Source organism: Melospiza melodia, chromosome 27 (genome assembly GCF_035770615.1).
Source record: "Melospiza melodia melodia isolate bMelMel2 chromosome 27, bMelMel2.pri, whole genome shotgun sequence".
Classification (NCBI taxonomy): domain Eukaryota; kingdom Metazoa; phylum Chordata; class Aves; order Passeriformes; family Passerellidae; genus Melospiza; species Melospiza melodia.
Window position 1 is genome coordinate 3,168,927 of NC_086220.1, and position 21,362 is coordinate 3,190,288.

The following is a 21,362-nucleotide window of genomic DNA, read 5'->3' on the forward strand; positions in this document are numbered from 1 at the left end:
AGGAACCACCGTGCCCAATGAAATGCTGCAGGTCCTGAGAGCGCTCCGGGTGCTCCAGCACCATCACGATGTTGTTGGGGAGCTCAAGCCACTCCAGCAGCTGGACCACAACAGGGAAGCCAGTGGACACCTTGGCCAGCAGCACGAGTGACCAAGGCGTGCGCTGGTGCCGTCGGGCTGTGGGAGGAGCACGATGCCGTCAGTGGGGGCTGATGCCATGCCAGGCCTGGGGAAGCCCTCAGCCAGCCCGGGATGCTCTGTGCCCTGCACTGGCCCCACGCCCGCTCTCCCTCGGGGTGTCCTGGCGGCTTCCACCATGCCGGGCCTCGGCTCATCCCCGGCTGGCAGCTCCGGCTTCTGCCACTTGCCCCGCTCACTCACCAGCTCGCTCCAGTGCCGGACGCGATTCCGTGGCACCCTTTTGATGGCACCTGCAAGCCAAGGGCAGCAGCAGGCGCAGCAAATTTAGCAAAGATTTATTAATTTGTCTGCGTGACCGAATTTCAGTCTTTGAAACCACCACAGCCAAAGCGACAGCGTCGAGTCTGTGTTCGGTGGTGGGTGAACCTGGATATCTGACCTCCCGAGTGTCAGAGTTTCCCGGTTCACGCATGTTGCTTCTTGCAGCCACGTTTTATACAGTTTATTCTGCCCGAGGCAAAGATGACCAAATTTCCTTTGTATCTCTTCACATTATTGCTGTTTCTTTCCATGTGCAGAGGTGGACAAAAGCCGGGTCCAGGTGTGCCACTGGTGTCAATCGGCTCCGGGAAGCCGTGTATTCAGATGTATCAGTCTGGCGCCACTGGCTATCTTGATAGATGCAATAGGCAAGGCAATAATCGCTCTTGGGTGGCTCCCGATGACTCGGGATACCGGTGATTATCGCCCTGGAAGGTTCTATTCTTACATTAAAGCGGCAATCGTTATCTTAACTTGTGTCAGGGAACTTGCTGAATCTAAATAGACAGCTGCTCCTGGCTGGGGTGGTCAGACACATAGTTTTGGGATTTTACAATATTTTATACCATACATTAATAGAATCTGCTGCTTTCCTTATCTGAAACAAAGCCCACCTGGTCTTCATTAATTACACTATCATTTCATCTAACCAGGATGCTACTAATTACAGTTATCTGTCTGTTCTTCACCAGATAATGCACAAAAAAATTGTTATCCCTGCCTGTATCTGGATTAGGTGGAGCTGTAAGGGGGTTGCACATGGTGATGGGTTTTACAGGTGGAGTGCAGGTATTTATAGGCTGTCTGAGGGAATGATGGAGGAGTGGCTGCTGTCCCACTGGCTGTGCTGCCATTCCAAGACACCTCCACGGCAAAACATACAGAAAACACTGCTTAAACACAGAAAAATCTGATTACTGCAGGGTGACTGGAGCAGGCCAGCTCCACAAGAGAGGTATTGGAGTCCTGGGACATCCCAGACCCACCTGAGCACAGGCCTGGAGCTGGAGGGGACACTGCTGGAGCAGAGGTTGATCCCAGAGGTGTTTCCAGGCTCAGCTATCAGGGACTCTCTGGCAGTGCCTTTTTTGAGACAGAAAATCTCACAGTGGCTTCACAGAGAGCTGCAAGCCCTGGTGGTGGTGCTGACTGCTCCCCCACTAACATAGCTGCAGTCTGAGCAGGGCAAGCACAGAAAGGGCTCCTCTGAAAAGAGGCAGCAGGAAATGTCTGAGCTGCTGGGGAGCTGTGGGTCCAGAGGGCTGGAGCCAGGAGCCAGAGGCTGCAGGGAAGGGGGTCCATGAGCACAGAGCCTTTGCTGGAAGAGAAGCCAAGGGGCTTTCACTTGACTCCTGTTTCATCATCCTTCCACACACTGATCTCTTCAGATGCTCTCCAAATCTTTGGTTTGCTTTTTGAAGGGGAAAGGACTTGTCCTGGAGGAGGAGCAGAGCCAGGCTGCTGAGGAGAGCTGGTGGCTGTCAGCTGGCAAGAGAGGAGGGACACGGAGGCCAGAGGGGGGACACTGGGTGAGGAGATGTTCACACTCAGCTCCATCCACTGCGAGTGTTCTCAGGCCAAACACACCTGCACTCCTGTTTGTACTGTTTGCTGTACTTGATAAACTGATATATGTGAGTTTGGGGATTTTTGTTACCTTTTTGTATTCCGAAGAGAACTAAAGATGGTTCACATGATTTTTTTGTGCCTTCTGCAGTGCAGGCGATGCAGGCAGGGATGGAACAGCAGCATTTTTATACTTGTCAAGTCTCCATCCACACCCAAGGCTCTGCCTGAAGCTCAAAGTGATTTTCTTGCAGGCTTTGAACACTACACCAGCAGGGAGAACAAGAAACTCAGTGGAGATTATGCTCCAGAAAAACTGTATCCATGGTGCAAAAGCTAAATATGGAACCATGGAAGTGCGCACTGCAGTGGTGGTGGAGCTGGGCATGCTGAATGGTGAGGTTTCCTGTCCTTTTGGCAAAAGGAACCAGGGGTCCTCTGGTTCTCCATGGTCTTCCATGAGGACCTCTGGCTCTCCATGGGGATCTCTGGTTCCCCATGGTTCTCCATGAGGACCTCTGGTTCTTCATGGTTCTCCTTGAGGATCTCTGGTTCTCCATGAGGACCTCTGGTTCTCCATGGTTCCTCTTGAGGATCTCTGGTTCTCCATGGTCCTCCATAAGGATCTCTGGTTCTCCATGAGGATCTCTGGTTCTCCCTGGTCCTCCATGAGGATCTCTGGTTCTCCATGAGGATCCCTGGTTCCCCATGGTTCCCCCCAGGGCTGTGCTGGTGCCTTGCCCGGAGCTTGCTGTGTCAGCAGGCAGCAGTTTCAGGTGGGGCTGCTCTGATGGCAGGGCCTTGGTGTTCCCAGCAGGGCAGGGCAGGGATGCTCCTGTCCCAGCAGGACACTGGGCATGCAGGTACCACCCCACAGCAGCTGCTCCTCCTCTGCATCACTTCCAGGGACAGAACTCCTGTCCTGCTGCATGGCAGGGAGCCCTGCAGAGCCAGCACGGAGGGGACAGGCTGGGCAGAAGCTGGGCAGCACTGGTTTAATCCTTTTTGCCTGTTCCTGCCATGGAAGCTGTGTACTGGGTGAGATGTGTGTGTTTGGGGAGGGCTGGCCTGACCATTAGCCTGTCAGGGTTTGCAGCACTGGCAGCTGGGGAGAAAACTGTTATTAAGTGTAACGTGGCACCTTGGGGAGGGAAGCATGGGGAGACAATAAATACAGCCTTCCATAATGCCATTTTATGGTGTCACTCTTCAGAATTTATTAAGACTTGGTTGCAGCCATGCCTGCAGCCTCCTGTGCTGGAATCCATAAATTGTGTTCATTATCTCAAGCACTTGCTCTGACCTGCTGTGTTTTACAAGGGGGGAGACACTGGAGGCGTGAGGACACCCCAGCTACTTTCTGCAGCCATTCCCCTGGTGCCAATCCAGCTTTTCTGGGATTGCTGGGACACCCCAGGCAGTGCTTGGCTGCGTGGATGGACCCCAAGTGTGATGTGATGGTTGAAGAGAACACTGAGGGACTGAGGAGCTGCCAAAATCACCACAGCTCCACAGGGAGCAGGGAAGGAGCTGGGCGAGGAGGGAGCCATGGGCACCTTGGAGCACACTGGCACATTTGTCACTCCACTGTGGGACCACCCCAGCAGTCTTGGATGTGCTGAGGATGCTGGAGGCAGAAAAGGGTTCACAGGAGCTCCCTGAACTGCACACAGGGAGATGCTACACCCCTGCTTGGTGTCCTCTTGCGCCAGTGTTTTCAAATGAAAATGCAAATGAAATCGTGCTCCTTTCACCCACTTTTTGTCATGACAAATCTCAGCAGCAGCATGTTTGTGTACCTTCATCCTTATCCTCAGCATTTAGGTCCAGGATGGAGGAAAACAAATTCAAGCCCAACCTCCTGATAATTTATTATGTTCCTTATGCTTAAGGGCAAAATTTAAGTTGCCAAAAGCAGATGTTTGCATGCTCTTTTTTTAGCTCTCAAAGTACTTTCTGTGTGCTTGATTGATGGACGTCCCTGTTACATTAATAGCTGGGCTTTGCAGAAAGCTGTTATTACCAGGAGAATCTGGTGTGGGTTTCAGTTTTTCTTCTTGCACTGAAAATCCATTATTAATGTCTTTCTGAGGGAAAAAAAAAAAAAGGTTTCAATTCAGGCATTTTACTTTGGTTTCTCTGGCTTCTTCTCAACTGTCTTTACAGAGGTGCTTTTAAAATCAATATTACAATTGTTCTTCAAATTTTACTGAGTGGTTGAGGGTTTCTGCATCTTGTTATTGATTTCTGATTGTACTGCAAGACATGTAGGTGCACACAGGTTTTTCTGCGATGGATAACTTCATATGTGTCTTCCTAATAATCACTGAGTTGCTTTCTGCATGTTCCCTGTTGCTGGATGCAGCTGCTGAGCTTGGAAGGCACCAGGAGATCTTTGAGTGCAATCCTGAGACACCAAACTTGTGACCCCTCATTTAATTTGGGTTTGGTTTTCAATCAGACACAGGGGTCACATGAGGCTTGTGGGGTCTCCTCTTTTGTGTAGTCTTTGCAGAGTTCTTCTGCCCTGGCTTTTCAGGCAGCTTCGTGTTGTGTGTTGTAGGAGCAAAACAAGTCATTGTCCTGGCTTTGTGTGGGGTGGTCATAATGCACCTTTAGCTTCCAGCACTGACCTTGGCCCTTGGGGCTGCTCTGCAGGCAGATCTCAGCATTTCAGAGGTGCAGAGTCATTGGATCCCAGAATGGTTTGGGTTGGAAGGGAACCTTGAAGCTCATCCAATTCCAATCCCCTGCCATGGCAGGGACACCTCCCACCGTCCCAGGCTGCTCCAAGCCCCAGTGTCCAGCCTGGCCCTGGGCACTGCCAGGGATCCAGGGGCAGCCCCAGCTGCTCTGGGTGAAATAAACAGGGCCAGGAGACTTCTTCTCCTGTGTAATGCCTTTATTAAAAAGCGATCAGCTCAGGATTGGGCGGCTCAACGGGTCTGCAGCGTCCGTCGTCTCCCAGGGCGACTCAGAGGAGGAGGATATGCACAGCTTTGTCCACCAGGGGCAGAGCTGGGGATCAGATCCTCTTGGGAGCCTTCAGGGCTTGATCCCATAAGATGTTGCCGTCAGATGTTACCCCTCCCACTCAGTCGGCCTGGTCTCACCGCCGGGGTCACCTCCCATGGTCAGGGCGAGAAGGTCCGAAGGTGTTCCGCGTCTCTGCAGGCTCAGCACTCGGTTCCTCACGTCCAGACATCACTCCAGTCTCTCAACTCTTAGGTAGCTCGTTGTTTTTGGGGTTTCTCCATGAGTTTGGAGATGGGGGGGTCCCACAAAGCATTCTGGTCTTGCGAGTCACTTTGCATAACCCCCCCCACCTTCTCAGGTGTCTTCCCTATTCTGAGAAAGGTAAAACTTAGCTTCGGGCAAGGTCCCCACCCAGGAGAAGGGCCATTTCCTCGCCCCAGCCAGGGCTTTTACTAATACAAAAACAACCATTAACGACAACGACCCGTGATTACAATAACAAAACACACAGAACTTGGGCAGGGCCAGTGGTCTGGCTGCCTTTTTGAAACTTTTTCTCATAAAAAAATATTAACCGAGTTTTTGTTCATAACAGTCCCCCCTCTTTTTCTTTGATCGAGCTTAAACTCTAAGCTCGCATCAACTCTTAATTTTTGTTTTGAATCTAATATAAATCTCTTGTGCACTTTGGTAGTCATGGTTACTTAACCTTGTTACTTTCCTTGGTTTCTTCAGGTTTGTCTTCACGGCAAACACTATTTTACTGAAACAGATAAATAAGCATAGTAAAAATAGCAATCCTCCAAGTGCACACACAGTGAGAAAAACTACCTTTTCCCACACATCCTTTTTGAAAATCTCCAGGTTCTCCCACCCACTGGGATCAAGTGTAGGAGTTTGATCTTCATTATTTACACATGCTAACCTTTTTATTTCGTTTGAAATGTTCCTAATAATTGAATTCTTAATTTTTAATACTGCCTGGAGCCGGATAACTTTGTTTAACATAGATATTGGGATCCGAATTTGGCTTTTACAATTTTGGATTTTCTCAATTTCTATTCCACTTTGCTTGTTCTGTTTCATTTCTCCCAAATCATTATATATAGGAACTCCCAAACTTGATCCAATTTCTTTGGGTAGTAAGAAAATTGGTTTTATCACTCTAGCGGCGCAGCTGCCAGACAAGGTCAAATCTAGGGGTTTAAGGCTCCCCTGAAATGTGTTCCAAAAGGAGTTTATCTCTTTTCCAGTATACTCGTATAGATACTTGTAACAAACAATTTTTCTTACCATTTTCACTATTTCTTTGCTTTTTACTAGATCTGCTGAGCTTGTTTCAGCAGCATCCCATTCAAAGCACAACCAGGCTTCCCCTATAGGGCACTCTCCTAGGAGTGGCTGCCTAAAAGTGGCAGTATTGTATACTATCCAATACACTCTCTTATTTTTTTGATAAAAGACCAATTGGGAGAGGTTAACACAATCAGGGTTAGAACTGATGTGGACTCTCGACAAGGAGCTCACTTCCTCCTCACAGAGGGGTTGGTAGCATTCATTGCACGGCTCAGCTGGGCTCCCCTGAGCACCACCAGCAATCAGAGCCATCAGCACTACCCTTCCCAAGAGTCCGGTATGGGTCATCTCACACAGCCTGCCCACCCGGCCTTGCCTCTTGGGGAACTTTACTGAGGAAAAGCTTCCAAGCTCTTTAGAGTCCCTTCTACCCGTTTCTCTGGTTAAACCTCTCTTGGTCTGTTCCCTGCCAATTTTGGTTTCCCCTCCCAGGGGAGTGTTCTGTAGAGGATTAACCTGGAGTCTTTAGAAATAAATTGGGGAACTTAACCAGAATTACTTATTTACAGTCTTAAACTTTTTACCAACATAGTTTACACAGAACAGTCTTAAAACATTTTAAGCAATATTAGAACTCTGATACCAATTTTTTTTTTTTTTTCCCACACAGTTCAGTCTTTTTGACTCTTCCTTCTGAGAGTCAACTTTAAATCCTTTGGTCCTTTTACCACAGTGTACTCAGGTGATTTAGCTTGTGAAGCAGATGAATCTCGTCCAGCGCCGGGGGGTGAGAGTGGTGTAGACTCTGGCCCAATGCCAGAGGGAGAAGCTGATGTTGGATCCAGTCCTGTACCTGGGGGTGAGACTGGCCCTTTTATTCTTGTGATATGAGTCCAACCTTTTTCTTTGGTCCGCACAGCTGAATTTGTGATCAGGAGCACCTGGTAGGGGCCTTCAAATTTAGGCATTAATGTTCCCGTAGTCCATGATTTTATCAAAACCCAATCTCCTGGACTAATGTTGTGAACTTTTGTGTCGAGAGGGGAAGTTTGAGGAAGGTATCCTTTCTTTCTAAGTCCCTCCAGAGTTCTTCCAATTATTTCTAAATACTTTCTGGTAGCTTCTTCCCCTTCCAGATAGTCTCCTGTGCTATAAGGTGTTAACAAGAATGGCAGCCCAAACATCATTTCATAAGGTGAAATTCTTATGTCAGCCCGAGGTCTTGTTCTGATGCGCAATAGCGCTAGGGGCAAACACTTCAGCCAATTCATCTTTGTTTCCTCAATCAATTTAGTTAATACATTTTTGAGAGTTTTGTTCATTCGCTCCACCCTCCCAGAACTCTGGGGGTGCCACGGAGTATGCAACCTCCATTTCATTCCTAAAGCCTCAATTATATTTTGTAATGTTTGGGACACAAAATGTGGACCTCGGTCTGAGTCTATGGTGTTCACAATACCATATCTGGGGATAATATTCTCGAGGATTGCTTTTGCCACGACTTGAGCTGTTTCCCTCCTGGTCGGGAAGGCTTCTACCCAGTGTGTGAGATGATCAACTATAACCAGTAAATATCTGTATCCTTGCACTGGGGGCATTTCAGTGAAATCTATCTGTATGCTTTGGAAGGGTCTCAAGGCTAATTCCCTTCCTCCAGGTGCTACTTTTCTCATAACTTTCTGGTTCACTTTTTGACAAATGATACACCCTCTGGTAACAGCTTTAGCCAGGCTATATACCCCGATGCATAGGTTATTTCTTAGGAAATGATCACATAGTCCTTGGACTCCCCAGTGAGTTAATTTATGTAGTTCTGTTAGCACTGTCCGAGCCAGTGCTTTATTCAAAAACACCCGTCCATCTGAGGTTAACCACTCTCCCTGTTGTCCTTGATGTAACTTTAAATCTTTTATTGCTTCTAATTCTTCTTTACTAAATATAGGTTCCTCCCCTTTTTCAGGTGTTGTTTTTGTCTTCAAAATTTTTACTGGGTCCCCTGGTTCTAGAGCTGCTTCTTTGGCTATCTGATCAGCCAGTCGGTTTCCTTTAACTTCTAAACTGTCTCCTCTTTGGTGCCCCTTTATATGGACCACTGCTATTTCTATAGGTTTTTGTAGGGCCTCTAGTACTGATCGGACTAGGTTCTCATGGGCTAAGCTCTTTCCCTTTGAACTTAAATACCCACGTTCCTCCCATATTTTCCCAAATGTATGAACTGTCCCATATGCATATTGGGAGTCTGTATAAATGGTTCCCCGGTCCCCCTCCAGTAAGTCCAGTCCCCTTTTCAGGGCATATATTTCACAACTTTGGGCTGACCAGCTTGGGGATAGTTTCCCTTTTTCTGCAATTTGTAATGTTTCTCCATCTATAATGGCATAACCTGAAGCTCTTTTTCCATTTACTACCCTCGAAGAGCCATCTATGAATAAGCTTCTTCCAGTTGCTAGAGGCTGATCTTCCAAATCTTCTCTTACTTTTGTTTGGAGATAAACCAATTCTAGACAATCATGTTCTAAATTCTCTATAGGCTCTCCCATTAGGAATTGTGCTGGATTGAGGGCATTTGATGTGATAAATTCTAAGTCTTCTGTATTCATTAGTATTATCTCATATTTTAATATTCTAGCATCGGTTAACCACTGCGGAGCTCTCTGTCTCAGTACTGCCTTAAGATCATGAGGAGTATGCACTTTAATTTTTCCCTGTAAGGTCAATTTTTGAGTCTCTTCTATCAGGATTGCAGTTGCTGCTACTGCCTGTATACAAACTGGCCAGCCTCTAGCCACTGGATCTAACAATTTGGATATGTAAGCCACGGGTTTCCTGCACCCTCCCCACTCTTGAGTTAATACTCCATAGGCTATACCTCCTTCTGCACTCACAAACAGATCAAAGCCCTTCCTGAGGTCTGGTAAGCTTAGGACCGGGGCAGAAGACAATTTGTTTTTTAAGTTTTCCAATTGTTGATCATCTTCAGCTGTCCAAATTAGGGGTTCTGGGTCTACTAGTTTATTATACAGAAATTTCACACTCTGTGTATATTGATCCAACCATAACTTACAATACCCGAACAAGCCCAGGAGTTTTCTCACATCTCTTTTCGTTTTTGGGGCCGGGAGAGCTAAAATACCTGAAATTCTGTCAGGGCTTAGTTTCTTATACCCTCCCCCTATTATGTGCCCCAAGTATGTTACTTCTGATTGCACAAATTGTAGTTTCCCTTGGGAAACTTTTAGTCCTTTCTCCCCCAGAAAATTCAAAAGTTTAATACTAGTTTGTCTGACCTGATCTTTTTCCTTTCCTGATACCATCAGGTCATCAACATACTGCAAGATCTGCACTTCTTGTTCAGGGACAAATTGTTCCAACAAACTCTCTAAAGCTTGTCCAAAGAGATTGGGGGATTCAGTGAACCCCTGTGGTAATCAGGTCCACCTTAGCTGTTGTCTCCTTTTTGTACTCGGGTCCTCCCATTCAAAGGCAAACCAATCCCTACATTCTGCTGCCAGAGGACATGCCCAGAAAGCATCCTTCAAATATATGACAGTGAACCAAGCATGTTCTCGTGGAATTCTGCTTAGCAGACTATATGGGTTGGGCACAACTGGATGTCTGGCAATGGTTCTTTTGTTGACTTCCCTCAAATCTTGTACCAGCCTATATTTCCCTTCAGCCTTTTTAACTGCCAGTATAGGGGTATTATGTGGTGACATGCAGGGTTCTAAAATTCCTTCCTGCAACAGTTGCTCGATAACTATAGCAAGCCCCTTCTTTCCTTCTAGGGAAATCGGATACTGTTTAACCCGTATGGGTGAGGTATCATCCTGCATTTTTATTGTTATCGGTGGAATGTCTAATAAGCCTCTCTTTCCCCCCTCAGCCCATACCTCAGGATTTATTTCTGCAACATCTCCTTGAGACAGCTTCATCACTTGTACTACCATCCTCCCTTCCCTTGGAACAATCCCAACCCCCAAATGGACTTGCAGATCCCTTCCTAACAAACTTTTTTCTAAGTTAGGCAGATAAAGAAAATTAGCTTTATATTGCCTTGAGTTTCCAATTATTTTCACTTCTTCAATCACTGATGCTCTAAATGGTCTCCCCTCTGCACCCAATACTTCACAAAATTGTCTCCCAATTTCCATACCTTGTGGTATTTTGTTGAGACAGGACTTATCTGCCCCTGTATCAACCAAAAATTCAAATTCCTCATTTAGGGGACCCACTTCAAAGTTTACCAAGGGCTCTTCTAGATGTTTCATCGGGTCCCCTATAGTAAAAAGCCCTTGACACCCCTAGTCCTCCCCCTTAAGAATCCTTCCTAAATTGTCCTGTTCCTTGGCTATTGCCTCATCGAGACTGAGCTTTTTACAAAACCTCCTGACGTGTCCTGCCTTTCCACAGTAAGAGCAATGTCGCTCTCTCAAAGGGCCTTGAGGTGTCTCCATCCCTCTTGTACCTGACAGTACTGACTTATCCTTGCCTCCTCCTGGTGGTGGACCCGCCCACCCTGCACTTTCTCTAGCTACAGCAACCATGATCTTAGCCTTGGCCTTTGCTTTATCTTCCTCCCTCCTTAAATACACCTTCAGTGCCTCTTTTAATAACTCATTAATGTCCTTCTCTTGCCAATCTTCCATCTTTTCCAGTTTTCTCCATATATCAGGCCAAGATTTGGTAACAAATTGGACTTTTAGTAGCATTTGACCTTCCGGGGTGTCTGGGTCTATTCTGGAGTACAACTGAAAGTTCCGCCTTAGGCGATTAAGCCAGGCAGCAGGAGCTTCATCTTTCTCCTGTGTACCCTCAAGTGCCAATTGGGTATTAGTTCCTTTGGGAACTGACTCTTTGATCCCCCGTATTATCAAAGACCTATATTCCCTCATGGCCTTCCTCCCCTCCTCCTGATTAGGGTTCCAGTTGGGCTCTGTTAGTGGCAATTTCTGTTCACCTGTTGGCACCTGGGGTCCTGGACTGTTATCTTTCTCCCAAATTTTTATGCCAGCCACCCTTATCATCTGGACCTCTTCTGGAGAAAATAATATACTCAGGATGGAATTCATCTCCCCCCAAGTGTAGATATTTGGACCTAGAAATTGATCCACTTGGTTGGCTATGCCCACTGGGTCCTCAACTAAATGCCCCAACTCTTTCTTGAATCCTCTCACCTCAGAAGCAGTTAGGGGAGCATTCACAAAGCCAACACCTCCCGCCACTCCTCCCATAGGAACCTCTCTGAGGGGAAAGAGTCTCTCTGCCTTGGAGGTCTTGGATCTGGTGCTACAGTAAGGCCCATCTTCAGATGCCAAACTACTTTGTGGGTTTTCTGGGTTACCCTGAATGTTCTGCCCATCAGCAGGTGTATTTGCTGAGAGCTGTTTACTGGGCGGGGAGGCATTTGTGTCCCAACTAGGAGGAGGTAAAGGGACAGCAATAGGAGGGGGAGAGGGACCTGAGTAGATATTAAGCGGAGCTGGAGAAGGGGTGGAGAATACAGCAGGTGGAGTAGGCCCTTGTGGTGATGCAGAAGGGACTGGAGGAGATACTGGGTTTATCATAGCTGAAGCTGAAGAGGTAGAAGGAGGAATTTGAGCAGGTGGTAATGAGATGGCAGCCGGGGGAGGAACCGGACCTGCCATTTGAGGTGCTTGAAGAAGAGGATTATAAGGTGGAGGGGCAGAAGGAGGCAAATAATCCAGGGGGTCCCATCTTTTACTAGTTCTATCATCCCCTCCTTCATTCCCCTCTTTCTTACTCTGTACCTTACAAATTCGCACCCCTTCATCCCCAACAGCACTCTTTAACCAGCAAGCTACATACAATAATTGCTCAGGATCAGTATCCCCTCGAGCTGTCAGATAATTATTTAATTGTTGGCACATCCACTTATCCTTTGTCCCACACCAAGGCCATCCTCCTTGCACCTCTAATTCTGGCCACGCTTCCATACAATAATGGATCATTTTCACTTTATCTAATCCCTTCGTGGCCTCTATAGAATCCCATTTTACTAACAGTTCTCCTAAGGGACTACTAGGAGGTATATCCCTCAGTCTCTTGCCAGTCTTTTTACTACTACAACATCCCATTTTTCAAGTCTCAATAAAAAATCCCGAAGGTGCCTCTACTGACCGGGAATTTCAAAAAAAACCTTCCTTGAGGAGCTCCAGCCTCCTCCACTGAACTTCAAATTTACTGCCTGATGCTCAGGACTTTATACTGAAACAACTGCCCAATCTCTTGATTGCCCAACTTCCCAGCGTCAGGTCTTACATCTATTGGGGCTTAAACACACGAAGCCACGGCCAAGAATCCGGGTCGTGCCTGACACCCTCAGTCAGGAGAAACAACTGCCTGATTTTTAGTTTGCCTAACCTGCCAATTTTTAGGCTTCACCGTATCAGGACTTAAAAGCAAACCGCAGCCTCCTTCGCTGGGGTTTGTGCCTGACTCCTTTGTCAGGACTTACTTTGCCTGCAGGGCTTGTGAACCACCCGAATCCTTCTCGGGACTGACAAATCTTACTCGAATCCTTCTCGAGACTTACAAGAGTGCCTGACCTCCCTTTGTCAGGACTTTGGGGTGCATGCCATTCATACACAGTAATTCACTCCGCACACCCGGAGTGGGGGGGCCCTTTATTCCCCCTTGGGAGACGACTCACTCACACTAATTCCACGTGCTTCCCCCTGTTCCTGGCCGCTTTTCTCGCGAAAAGCTGGAACCGCAGTACTGAGGGGTCCACTCTCGCTTCGAAGGTCCGGCTGCCGGCCCTCGTCTCACTCACATACACATGCGCACGTCTCCCACTCCCGTCACCGAGTTTCTCACCAGTCCGGTGCTCCGGTGCTCCTCTGCGTCGCTGTCCTGAGCCGGTCCCTCTGGTCCTGGTAGCCAGCTGTCCTCTGAAGATCCAAGATGGCCAGTCCTGAGTCCTCTTGCGGCGTGGCTATCCCGGACGAGTCCCCAGCTGAAATAAACAGGGCCAGGAGACTTCTTCTCCTGTGTAATGCCTTTATTAAAAAGTGATCAGCTCAGGATTGGGCGGCTCAACGGGTCTGCAGCGTCCGTCGTCTCCCAGGGCGACTCAGAGGAGGAGGATATGCACAGCTTTGTCCACCAGGGGCAGAGCTGGGGATCAGATCCTCTTGGGAGCCTTCAGGGCTTGATCCCATAAGATGTTGCCGTCAGATGTTGCCCCTCCCACTCAGTCGGCCTGGTCTCACCGCCGGGGTCACCTCCCATGGTCAGGGCGAGAAGGTCCGAAGGTGTTCCGCGTCTCTGCAGGCTCAGCACTCGGTTCCTCACGTCCAGACATCACTCCAGTCTCTCAACTCTTAGGTGGCTCGTTGTTTTTGGGGTTTCTCCATGAGTTTGGAGATGGGGGGGTCCCACAAAGCATTCTGGTCTTGCGAGTCACTTTGCATAACCCCCCCCCACCTTCTCAGGTGTCTTCCCTATTCTGAGAAAGGTAAAACTTAGCTTCGGGCAAGGTCCCCACCCAGGAGAAGGACCATTTCCTCGCCCCAGCCAGGGCTTTTACTAATACAAAAACAACCATTAACGACAACGACCCGTGATTACAATAACAAAACACACAGAACTTGGGCAGGGCCAGTGGTCTGGCTGCCTTTTTGAAACTTTTTCTCATAAAAAAATATTAACCGAGTTTTTGTTCATAACATGGGCACCCTGTGCCAGGGCCTGCCCACCCTCCCAGGGAACAATTCCTAATTCCCAATATCCCATCCATCCCTGCCCTCTGGCAGTGGAAGCCATTCCCTGTGTCCTGGCAATCCAGGCCCCTGTAAAAGTCCAAGTCTCAATGAAGCAATGCAGAAGCCCAGTGTGCATTGGTAACAGCTGTAAAGCTGGATTTGCAGACTGACGCTCTTGGAGCACATCAGCACTGATGGCACAATCTGTGTGAGAGCGTGTTGGCACCAGAGGAACCTGTGAGGAGTGACAGGACTGTGGCCAGCATGGGTGCTCCAAAATGCTTCCGTAGCTCCAGGTGGGTGTACAGGGGAAGAGCTCTGTGTGTGGGCACAGTCCTTCCCAGCTCTGCATGCCCTGGCACAGGCTCCACATCTGCCAGGGGCTGTGGCTGTGCCGACAGGCACTTGGGAGAGAGCTGGCTGTGCACAAACCTCTGCTGGCTGGACTGGGCTGTTTGCTCCTCAGGCTTATCCTGGACAGGCTCCTGCACCTTCAGACATGGAGGCTACACCTGGCTTCTGAGGAATTGGTTGTTGCAGTTTGTCTGTCCGTGCTGGGGACCAGGACAAGCACTGGCACAGGAGCTGGTCCTGTGTCCCCGGGATAGCAGGGCTCGGTGGTGGCAGTGCTGGCAGGGACACGGCAGCCCAGCCCTGCCTGGCCCTGCAGAGCCAGGGAGGGGACAGGGCTGGCATGCATAACAATGGGCAGGCTCTGACACTGCCGCTGGAACTCACTTAGCAATTCTGTTGATATTCTGGAAATGAAAATATAATTTAGGCCACCTTCTCCACCAAGCTGACCCTGAGAATCTGGGAGAAGAGCTACTGAATAATTAGGGGCTTTTTTTTCTCCCCCCTTTTTGCTGGAGTTACTGCTCAGTTTTGAACTGTCCTCTACAGTGTCATCAGTTCCCTTGAACTTACTGCTCCGAGTGTACTTAGCATTAATATAATTACGTAAATTGCAGTCTTATTAATCACTGGGGGCTGCAGCACATCCTTGATGTGCTGTTTCATGGGTGGCTTGGCTGGTGGGAACCCCCTGGCCAGGGGTGGAGGCTGTGGCTGGAGCACTCCCCCTCTGCTCCTGAGCCTGGTTTAGCTGAGCTTTGTGTGTCTCACCCTGGAGTGGAGGATCTGGAGTGTTTGCTACACTGCCATGATTGCAACCTTGCTGCCACAGAGGAGAAAAGAGAAAGGTGGGTTTGTCCCAAGGGAGTTTGGCTGGACCACATCCCTGCTGCTGTCCCTGTGATTTGGGTCTGTGGGGTCCCAAAATGCAGAGCCCAGCCTCGTGGCTTGGCAGTGAACATCCAGAGCCCGTGCTCTGTGCAGGGTCTGCTGCAGGGCTGTTGGATGATGCTGTGCCTCTGTCTCTGTGGCAGAGCTCTCAGCCTTCGTGGCAATGTAAATTCTCCTGGCTGCATGCTAAAATTACACTGAGTTATTGATTTGTCTTTGAGAGGATTTCCTTCCCGAGGGACATTTCTGACTGCTGTACTGATTTAGTTCTTCTGCAAGTGCAGAATCCACAGCAGAGCAGAGCCGCCCTCCTGCCCTCGAGCCTGCAGCTCAGGGTCGTGCTCCCTCAGGCTTCCTCTGCAAGCTGATTTCTTTTCCAAGGCTGAGACAAGATTATATGGCTGTTATTTCTGTGTAACAACTGCAAATAAAAGGGCATTTTCAACTTTCCACTGCAAAAGCTGCAAGTCTGGGAGAAGCCTTTGTGCCATGGCACCAGCATTCTCTTGGGCATGTCTCAAACCCAGCTCCAAGGCTGGCACGTGGGACATGTGGAGCCATGCCAGCCTTAATATACTCGGACTCCTGGGAATATTTTAGTTCCCTAAAGTGGGGTATGATGGGAGCAGGAGCATGCTCTCCTAAAGCTGCAGGTTTCTTCTATCACCAATTTTCTCCCCTTGACCCTGAAATCCCACCCCGCTAGCTGTGGCTCAGCTGGTGAGCACCATCAGTAGAAGGACCTGACCCTTCAGGACATGGCCCAGTGTTTCAGATACTCTCTGGCTGGAAAATGCCTGGCCCCGTGTCCTTGGTTGCCCATTTGAAGCATGTCCCTGTGGGTTCCTGTATCTAACCCCACTATCTAGTGGATTTGGCACCAATCTCAGCTGCACACTGATAAAATGGGAGGCTGCTCATGCATCTGATGCTATAAAAAAGCATCCACGAATTAGGCCCAGGGAGAACGTCAATTTATTTTCCTGTGAACCAAGTGTGACACAGCTCCTTCCTTCCCCAGTGATCTATGTGTGAGATAAAACACATCTTTAGTGTCTATCTTAAATACTGAAGTGTTGACAAGTTCTCTTGACAGAAATTAGGCTAATGTCCCTTACGGCTGCATTAGCTGTAGAAACAAGGCTTTAAATTGAAGCTTCGCAAAGCGCTATTCCAGTGCCCTCTCCAAGGCATCTCCTTATTCCAGCTTTTATTATCCAAATTTGTTCTCACTCTGCCTTGGCAGCAGGGCTGGCAGGCAACTCTGCCCATGCATCCTGCTGGTCTGGCAGCCAGGGGGTGGGAGCAGCACCTCTAGGCTGGCCCGGGCAGTGCTGGCCAAGCCCCGTGGAGCCCTCGGCCTGAGTCCACCCAGTGAGCTCTGTGGCATCAGCCACGGGAGAGCAGTAGCACAGCAAGCACCAGTGGGTCACTTGTCTCTTGCTAAATGAGAAACTGCAACGGGATCAGCCCTTTTGGGGTGGCATCACTGTGGCAGGAGGGCTGGAACTGGATGATCTTTAAGGTCCCTTCCAACCAAACCGTTCCACAATTCTTTCCCTGTCCCTGTCTAAGTGGAGTTCAAGCAGAAAGCAGTGCTGCTGCTTTGGGACCTGTGAGGAGCCTGGGCAGGAACACACCTGCGGTTGGGATGTATCAGAACAGGGTGGCTTTGGGGCTTTCTCAGGAATGCCTTTGTTGCCGGCAGCTGTGCTGGATGTTGAACAGGGAACAGATTCACCCTTGGCAAGCTTGAAAGCATTTCAGATGGCTTCTGTCCATGCTCCAGTGCAGCACAGAACAAAATCAGATGTTGGAGAAGATGTCATACTTAGACATCACCATTCTGACAGGTCGACTTCCAGGATGTTTATTAACATAGCTTGGAATGTCACAGAAAGGTTTGTCAGATAAACTAGCCAACTGAAGTTCTTACATGAGACTTCCTTGGTTTTATTGAGGTGCTTTGAACTCTTCATTTAGTCTCTCAACAATTCATCCCATTCAGGTCTTTCTGGAACAACCTCTGCAAGGTCTGTGGCTGGGGGATCAGGCCCTGCCTGCTCCCTGTGTGTCTGGGTGTGGAATCCTTTGAATCCCTCAGGGCAATCCCCAGGGCTGTGCCCTGGAAGAATATGCTATAGAGTCTCCACCTAGGCTGCAAGAGAAAACTTCCCCATGGAGCCTTGCACAACACTATGAACCACCCCAATTCCTTTCCCCATATGTCTCAAATTCTGGCAGTTTCTCCTTTCCCTGTTCCCTCATTGGTTGTGGTATCCCTGGTGCCTGGCTCTGCGTCTCCCCTGTAGGGCAGTGCCCTTTGCCCTGCCCTTTGTGCCACCCCAGTGCCTTTGGACCATTGGCCACTGACCCCTAATTAACCCTGTGCACACCACATGGCCAGCTCTTTTGTCTCTGATTCCCCTTTGGCCTGCTGGAATAAACCTTTGCTGGAATTTGTCATACAAAAGGCCCTTCTGCCTCTCGTGGCTGAACTGGCCATGGTGAGTGTGGTGTGTGGACTTGGCTGCTCTCCCTGAATGTTTACCCAAGCAGCTTTTCCACAGGAGATGCTTATTGGGAAATAGGCAGTAGCACCCACCATCTAAACCCCTGTGTTGCTCCATCTGGGTGGCCTGGGAGGCAGAAGGAAGCAGCAGTGCCAATTGTTTGCTCATGCTGTAAGGACAGAACTCCTTTCTGAGGGTTTCCTGTGCAACCCCAGGAAGAGAAGGACATCTCTGTCCTTGTCAGCCCTCTGGGCAATGATCAGACAGAACAGCAATGAAACCAGGCTGGCAGCACCAGGGCTGGTCACTCGCAGGCAGAGGCAGCCCAGCTCCTCCAGCCCGAGCTGGGCAGTGCCTGGGAGAGGTGGCACCATGGCACTGGGCATGGTGCATCACCCCAGGGGTTCGTCCTGCATCCCATCCCCTGCAGAGCCCCTGCTGTCCCTGGTTACCTGAGCAATGGAGAGGCAGTGCCCAGGCTGGTACTGCTCTGAGGAGATGCTGCACTCAGCAGGCAGCTCTGGCTCCCCAGCAGTACCCTGGTAGGAAGAGCTGCCCAGGGACTGCATTTGTAAAGCATTTCTTCCCCAGGAAGAGGAGTTTGTCACAGGAGTTTGTACTTGGGATGTGCACACAGGTGTCTGAACTTCCTCCCTGCCTGAGGTGGGGAATGCTGGGGGTGCTGGGGCAGCTGCTGGGGGAGCTTCCAGGCCTGGTGCTGTGAAACCTCCCCACCAGCTATCAGGAGGAGGTGACATAGAGCATATTATTGACATTTTCCAGTGGCACTTAATTGGGAGGAGCAGTGAGTGTCAGACTGTGAACTAATGCAAAAGGCTGAGTGAAGAAGGGACAGAAAGAAATAAAATGAGATTCAGGTTCTGGGCCTCTTCTTCCCACCAGTAATCCATCTCATCCTTACCTGTGACTGTTACATGTCTTCCTTTTGTGTGTAAAAATGTTCTGTTTTGAAGTAACAAACAATCTGGAGAGTGGTAGACTTGCCTTTGTAGGAAAGAAAGGAAAGAAAAACGGAGGCAGGCTTTGCTGCTTCCTTGCTCAGCAGCTCTAACCAGAGTCTGGGGTCAGGGTGTGAGCTGAGCCCCCAGACTGGGTCTGGCTCCTCTGTTTTCCTCTGAGCATGCTGGTGTGGGACATCCCATCCACCCAGGCACAGCTGGAGTCAGGCACAGTGTCCCCATGTGTCACCAGCACAGGATGCCCCAGCCTCAGCCGGGTCCCCAGCCCTGGCACTGGTGGCTCCTGGAGCTGGGGACGCAGCTGCTTGCTGGGAGCTCAGCTGCTTGCTGGGGAGCTCTGCTGCTTGCTGGGATTTGTTTCCTGGTAGTTTTTAATCATTATTTTATTAAGGGGGAAGGTGTGGTGCCATCAGAGAACTTATTATGGATGCTCTGGCAGTGTGATTATTTCAGTACTGCAGCACTGCTGGTGTGTTTTGCTGGAACATTCACATATTGATTCCAAATTCCTTTGTTGCCTGTACTAGAAAGAAAGTCCCTTTTCCCTCACTCCCTGCGTGGTGAGAAACAAAGAGTAAAGGAAGGTAGATGTTATCTGAGGCTTGGTCACACACCGAGGTAATTTTTGAGAGTTGCAGAGCCACTTACTGACTCATAACTGGGGCTTGTTTTCAAACCCTTGATAGATTTTTGAATTCTCTTACAATGGCAAACACGGATGCTCACTTGGGGACAAGCCAGGAATCTGCCTCAGTGAGCTGGATCACCTTTGTTCTGCTTGCTCCAGCCTTCCCAGGGGACATTCCTGTGCCAAGGGGGCAGGGTGGTGCTGCAGGGGGAGAGTCTCCTGTCCCTCTTGGGCTCCTCTTGATGGGCAGTCAGTGGCTGGCAGCTTTGTCCAAGGGGTGGGGATGGGATGGGATGGGATGGGATGGGATGGGATGGGATGGGATGGGATGGGATGGGATGGGATGGGATGGGATGGGATGGGATGGGATGGGATGGGATGGGATGGGATGGGATGGGGAAGCCACTGCCAGGAGTGCAGTCAGTTACTGCACAACCTTGGTGAGAGGTTTGCAGGTGAGTGTGTGATGTACAACTTCCCAGCCTGTAGCTGTGCAGTGAGCTGGGGCTCAGCCCTGTCCCCATGCTTGAACACAAACCCACTTGTGGAATGTGGAATGATGTGCTGGAAAGGAGCCCAGGATGAGATCTTGCTCCTTTAGTGAGGGAACACAACTGGTCATTTGGTTGCTCTAGAAGAAGAGAGATGGGGTTCTTTGGTTATCACTGCGTGCTGCATATTCCACACAGCAGCCCTCTGCTTTTACTAATGTGGTGCACAACATGCCTGATCCTCCCTCAGTTGTGAGCCTGGTGAAAGCATGTCCTGTTTTCCATTTGTTTATTAATTTATCATCTTGTTTTTAGCCTCTGCAAAGCTTGATATTGGTATAGTGCCTGGGAAACGTGCACAGAGCAGAGTAACAGATAGTTGTGATTTGGTTACAAGGCAATAATTTAAGTGGACAGGTTTAGCTGATAACATAAAGCACACGAGAGAAATTGCTTTGGTTTATAAATGTCAGCAGAGCCCCAGCGAGGGAGCTGCTGCAGTGTGCTGCTGCTCCAGCCAATATATTATAAGGAGATATAAAGAGATGTCTGAAAAAATCTGGCTGACCAAGATTAAAAGAATGGGGCTATAAATTAAAGTCTTCCTCGGCGTCTCTTTAAGCATCTTTATGGACAGAGTGCATCCAAATGGAGGAGTGCCAGTGCTCAGAGGGACCTCCAGGTGCTTTGGGCTGCAGAGGCAGCACCCAGGGGTGGGGACAGCTTGTGGGGACAGTCAGTCAGAGCTGGCATGGGAGACCAAAGCCTGTCCTGGTGCTTCTGCAGCTGATAAAGGGATTAAATCAGGAACAGGAATAACACCATCCCTGCAGCGTCACTAAAGGATCAGTGTCTCCTGTTTGGAAAATAAATGCTGTCACTCTGCTTTGACATTTTTTTTCCCGAAAAAGACCTGTCATTTGTGCAGTGACAAGGGTTTTATCCTTTGGGAGTACTTTTCCTGTTGGACACTGTCTTTTTGGCTGTGAGGCAGCTGAGTGACTGAGGGGCAGGTGGGAGGCACGTCCCCAACAGCGGCATTGGGAGCTCTGCTCACACCCTGGGGCTTTCTCCTGATCCATCATCCCAAGGCAATGCAATAACACCTATTCCAACTGAGAGCAGGTTCAGACTGGATATTGGGGAGGAATTCTTCCCTGTGAGGGTGGGCAGGCCCTGGCACAGGGTACCCAGAGCAGCTGTGGCTGCCCCTGGATCCCTGGCAGTGCCCAAGGCCAGGCTGGACATTGGGACAGTGGGAGGTGTCCCTGCCGTGGCAGGGGGTGGCACTGGATTAGCTTTAAGGTTCCTTTCTACCCAAGTCATTCTGTGATTCTGTGATCTTATTTTTAATTGATTTTGATTTATTTTAGTTGTGGTTCAAAAATCCCAAGAGTGGGATATTTTTTAATTGGTAAGGGTTCCAAACCAATTGTGGAAGCAGGAATTTGCTGCTTCCCTCTCCACAGCTGGAACCCTTC